The sequence below is a fragment of the Aythya ferina genome, assembly GCF_964211825.1.
Source record: "Aythya ferina genome assembly, chromosome: 1".
NCBI classification, from domain to species: Eukaryota; Metazoa; Chordata; class Aves; order Anseriformes; family Anatidae; genus Aythya; species Aythya ferina.
In genome coordinates this window covers 136,031,393-136,037,046 of record NC_140296.1, presented here as the reverse complement: position 1 = coordinate 136,037,046, position 5,654 = coordinate 136,031,393, and positions in this window count along the sequence as shown.

Below are 5,654 nucleotides of genomic sequence, written 5' to 3'. Positions count from 1 at the left end.
CTCATTGGAACAGCAATATAAACAGCCAAATTTTGCATTTCCGGGGCATAGTGACTTGGAGTTCCCTTTGACTTTACTGGCTTATAGAAGCTTTTTGTTCATGTTCATTGAAGCTTTCCATTTCCTTCCTTTTTTTGCCATGGCCAACTGACCTCTGAGCAGTAACAGCAGATGTAAAGCCTGCGTGTTAACAATCTGTCATTCTGTGCAGTGAAAAAAGTTAGTTTTCATTTTATTTTTAAACATATCGTACCCCAATGAACAACATACTTTCTCCAATACTAAGAGGAAGGTAAAAAAAAGCAGTATTTCATGTCCAGAAAAGGGATGGGCAGCCTGAGCAGATGTGGCTGTATGGAAAGGCTCAGTCTGACCAGGGCTCCTCTTTCCACTCTTGTAGTATCTTTTCCAAACAAACAGAACTGAAAGCAGTCACAGAGGAAGCAAGATAAATGTAAAAGAGAAACTCTCATAGATGTAGTGCAAAGCCTTTTTCATGTGTTTTAATTACTTTTTGCTTCACTGTACTTCTCTGTTTTACTGACTCTGCTTTTTCTACCAAGAAAACTTATTTTAATAGCCTTTCCTGAAAGAGGAGAGAAGTGCAAACATTGTGAATAATGGCGGTATAATTCCCCGATTTACAGGTGGTTCACATTTCGCTTCTCTTTCAGTTCTCGGTCCCTTCATGCTATTTCTTAATTTATGACTAGGTTCTCTGTCTTGCTTGTATTATGGGTCTTATATTGTTGTTGTTGTTGTTATTATTATTATTATTGTTGGATTTTTCTTCTTATTATTATTATTATTGGATTCTTACCTTTTATGTTGCCTTATATCTTCTGTCTTCTGCCCCTTTTTTAAATGTTTCATTTACCTTTGGATATCCAGCCAAGCATGTCATATTGACTCATGAAGTTCTCTAAAGGGGAAAATCTGCTTTAATTCCTTTTTGTTTCTTTGTTTTTCTTGTCACACCTTAGGAATTTAAGTTGGTTATAAGCTACTTTCAGTTTTGTCTCAGCTTACTTTCCAGCTTAAAATCCTTGATATCTCAACTTTTGATTTCCAGTCTGCAAAAGGACATTTAAAAATAAAACCATTGCTCCCACTGCCTTCCAGAGTGCCTGTGGTGATTGAGTTTTACTCTACAAGCTGGGCCAAAATTATAAGAAGCCCCTCAAAAACTGGAAGGAGCTTGAGATCTCTGGTGACAGAAGCTAACTGTTTTCAGGAGGGAAAATAAAGAGGAAAAAACTGTTTTGAGAGATGGAAAGTCTTGTTCTACCTAAAGGAGGTTTTCCTGAATGAAGTCTAGCAAACGGCACCTTCCACCAAGGAAGGGTAGGAGAGAAAATAAAATATCCATCATGTAAGGCACCAATCTAACCCATGCTTAACCAAACTTCAGAAAAGGTTCATGAACTACAGGAGCTCTTGGTAGTACCGGGGGCCCTGTATACCCACACAGCAGGAACTGTTTTGAGGTCGGCAAGCAGTGCATAATGCATCCCCGGTTAACAAATTCCCTCACATGCCCAGCTAGGCGCTGGCCCTGCATGCAGAGGGGAGGGAGGCTTGCAGCGTCTGGGACACTCAGCCCTGGGGCACGGAGTGGAGATCATCCTGGCGGCAGGCGGAGAAACATGCCCTCCGGGAAGGATGCCGAGGCTGCTGCCTACCGGGGAGGAGCGGGGGAGGACGCCCCGGGCCAGCGGGGAAAGAGGAAAAGGCGGCGGGCAGCGACCCCCAGTGGCGGCCGCCCCACTGCAGCTGGAGAGTTTTGTCTCCGGACCGTGCAATGAGCTGCAGCCAGCCGTGGGGTCAGGGGGAGGTTTGAGGACCAGGTGGCACTTCCATCCTCCTCCTCTAACCCATCGACATCCTCCCGCTCCTCCCTGAGGCTTGGCGCTGGTGCTCCTGACCCGCCCTGACCTGGGCGGGTGGGTGACACCAGGCAGGACCCCAAGGGATTTCTTGGTCCTGCTTCTTCTCACCTTGTTCAGGTACCATGGGGCTGCCTGTACCCACTGGGACACGTCCTGGGCTGTTCATTGTTGCCCTCAGCTCCCTTCTCCTATGAAGCAGCCTTCTCTGATGGCTCCCATGCACTTTCTATATCTTCAAGCCATGCCGTGAGGCTGCCAATAGAAATGCAATGCTGGACATTATTTATTTTGCTGAACCAGGTGGGGAAAACCCACATGATTTTATTTTGCTTGTTATATACAGTAACTCTTGGTCCAGCTCCTGACTGGCAGCTTAGTGCAGTTCAGGTGTTATAAGGCAAAGACACTTTTCCCAGGCTCCCACTATCCTGTCCTTAAACCAGCTTGTTTTAGGCTGGTGTAGGCTGCAACCTGCCCTAATTGCCAATGATGTGGTCCTGAGCCTGGGAGTCAGCAGAGCATAGCTGAGAGAGGGAGTTAAGAGAATCTTAGTAGACAGGATGCTGACTTATGAATACCTAGATTATTGTATTAAAAATAGATGTTGCTTGATGTCTTTGCTTACCACTGTGCAAATTAACCAAAAAAAAAAAAAAAAAAAAAAAAAAAAAAAAAAAAAAAGAAGTCTTGGGGCTCCTCACAAAGGATGGTTCCTGATAATAACAGGGAATCTGTCTCAAGAACCATATGAGACCAACCCTGTGGTTTGGACAAGAGCCAAGGAGCAGCTGAGTCTGCACAAAGACAGGAGGTCAACTAGTGGTGATGAAGAAGAGTTCATCTCCATGACCCCCAGTGACGACCACCAGGAGATATTGTGCAAGCACAGATGGAGGAGTTTATGGAAATGACTTCTTGGAACAAATTTTAATATGAAGCAGGAATAGGTCATGCATATGTATAGGCATTGGGAAACTTCATGCATATGTAACTCTTTGCTGCATAGAACCAAGGCAAGTTGCTGCATTGGGGTGTGCATGACTTTGGTGGGACTACCCCCTGTGCTGCCGAGTGATGAATAAATATATCTACTTTACAAGCTTACTGATTGTGGATTGTGGAGTCCATTTTCCACACTTCATAGCAGGGTTTGAGTGTCAACCCCCTTTCTTCCAGCCTTTTCAGTAAGGCAGTAAGAGGACTTTGCACAAGAACCACAGGGCCAAAAGCCTAAGGAAAGTTTTCTTAATCCTTATTTTCTATAAGAAAAAAACAGCTTGAGTTTCTGCATTGATAATAAAATATGAGACTATGAAATACTAAATATGGAACATAGACTAAAAAATCATATACATCTGTCTCTGGAAAGTATTTTCACCATTAGGCCGATAGCCTTTGGAGTCAGCTGCATGGCTGCAAAACCCCTTTGGATGCATGGAAATCTAGTGGCATACAGGCCCCTCACCAAATGGCAAATGTCTTATTTCAGCAGTTGTGTGGTTCTGGCAGTTTTCAGGGGATGTGTACACTGCACCATGCCAGCACTCTGACAGAGCTCCCACCTGCAGAACAAAATTTTCAGATGTCACCGAGCTGTTTCAGGTGCTTGTGTTATCTCCAACTGCATACCCCTTTTATGCCTACTTCTGTATACTTTTATTTCACTATTTAAATTATTTTTTTTGCATATTTGCATTTCACTAATTACTTCATATGCATTGAAGGAGTTTCAGTAACTTCCTGCATGTGGTCTTCACACATGTAAGAGGAAGACTTGCTCAACTCACCAGCTGTGGTGTACCTCAGTCTCTGTACCTCTGGACCTAAAGTCTTAATTTAGGTGTACTGGTATACCTCAGTACCTCTGTACCTAACGTCTTAATTTCTCCTGTTTACTAGTGGCATTTGAAGTGGAATGAACGTATCCTTATGTCATAGGAGTCTTTCCCCTTTCTAGAATGGAAAACTGTCATGTGCTTCATATAGGAAATATGCAGAGTCTTCTTATATACTTCACTCACTGTAGTTAATAGCTGTAAAGGGAAAATGTTTTGGAGGGGAAGTATGGGACTGGAAACCACAAGCAGAATGAAACCATATGAATCAAGGGGATCAGAGGCTGGCACAGTTGCAGTTACAGCCCATGTTACTTAGTTATACTCACAGGTCAAATGGAATAAAGTATTTGATAAGGATTTCTATCAAGGAGTGATATTTTAGCAAAATTTCCAGTCAGGCAAAAACACTGGATCAGGATAGAAAACACTGAAAAATGATCTGAGCGGCCCTGCTTTGCACAGTTACCAGAGGGTGGAAAAAGACGAGGTGGATAACACAGATGGCAGATCTATAAGCCTCAGTAATTAAAAGATTAAGAATTTATCACTTTGTGTCAAATTAGGATAATAATTCCCAAAGGAATATGTGGAATAAAATCCTTGGCTTCCTGAGGAAGAAGTATGGTTTCTGAATTTTAGGATATCCATTTCCCCCTTTCGGACTTACTACTTTTTTTTTTTTTTTTTTTTTTTAACATTAACAATAAGAGCTGTTTTTTCCATTTAATTTAAAACCAACCATCTGTGTGCATAAGGGTCTTTTCCTCTGAGACAGAGGTGCCGGGTTTCCAGTCTTCCTACTTCTCCGGCATTTGTTAGTCCATTAATCATAAGACTTAGCACTTCTGTAGTGCTGTAAATCTCCCAAACTTCGTGCTACCACAAGGGCTTTAATTGTGTAAGTGAACTTAAGTGGGTGGATCACTGGGCTTGTGCAGAGCCCCACAGAAAACAGCAGGGCCTCCTGAAAATGTAAGTGGGTCTGAGGCACAGTCCCTCCCAACAACAGTGTTGTCCTCTCTACTTTCATCAGCTGGAAACACCAAGGTGCATGAGAGAGCAAGGAGAGTGCAGACTACATCAGCTGCAACATTTGAAGCCCCTGGTTGTGAAAGAGGGGAAAAGGAAGCCTCTGCAGAGCATTATAATGTTTTACTGCTCTTTAGAACTGGATCTAATGCTCTTCTTGAGAATTATTTAATGACATTATTTACCTCGATACAGACACAGAGCACTTGTAGCACCTCACTCCTCATATAAGTTGATAAGGGGTTTCCCATTGACATTATTCTAGTTTTGCTGAATACCTGCAAAAATCCTCAGAGGGGGATATGGGATTGAAATTAAGCTTTCTTCTCCCCCAAAACCAAAGTGTTGTGTTTTATCTCTTTGAACTAACACATGTTCAAACTCATGTTTTCAATTATGCTGAGGTTTAGCTGCCTTGCCTGGCATTGCCTCACTTCACGGGAGCTGTAGTTTGGGTCTCATTTTGCACCCTGGTTTTGGTTCCCCAGAGAACAGCCTCACTCTGAAGGCAGACACATCCCCTCTGGCTGGGCCAGGCTAGGGGCTTTATGGTGGCTATATATGGGGCAATGCACAGCAGTGTAGAAATGTGGTTAAATATAACACTTTTCCTTTGACCAAAAGTATTTAATTCAATGAAAAATTGTACTCAGCTGTCCATCCCAAGTTGGGAGGACAGAAGATCATCAAACAGCAGACTTTGCCACAACACAGAAGCTCTGATTTTCATTTGTCCCAATTCCATTCTATGCTCAAAGGTGCTGTACCATGTTGCTTTTTCGTTTTTTGGTACAACTTTGGTTACATTTCATCTTCAGGGTGCAGAGGGATACATACTCCGGTGATTAAGATTTTTTTTTGAGAAATGATGCAGGGTGTTTACATTCATAAGCGTTGA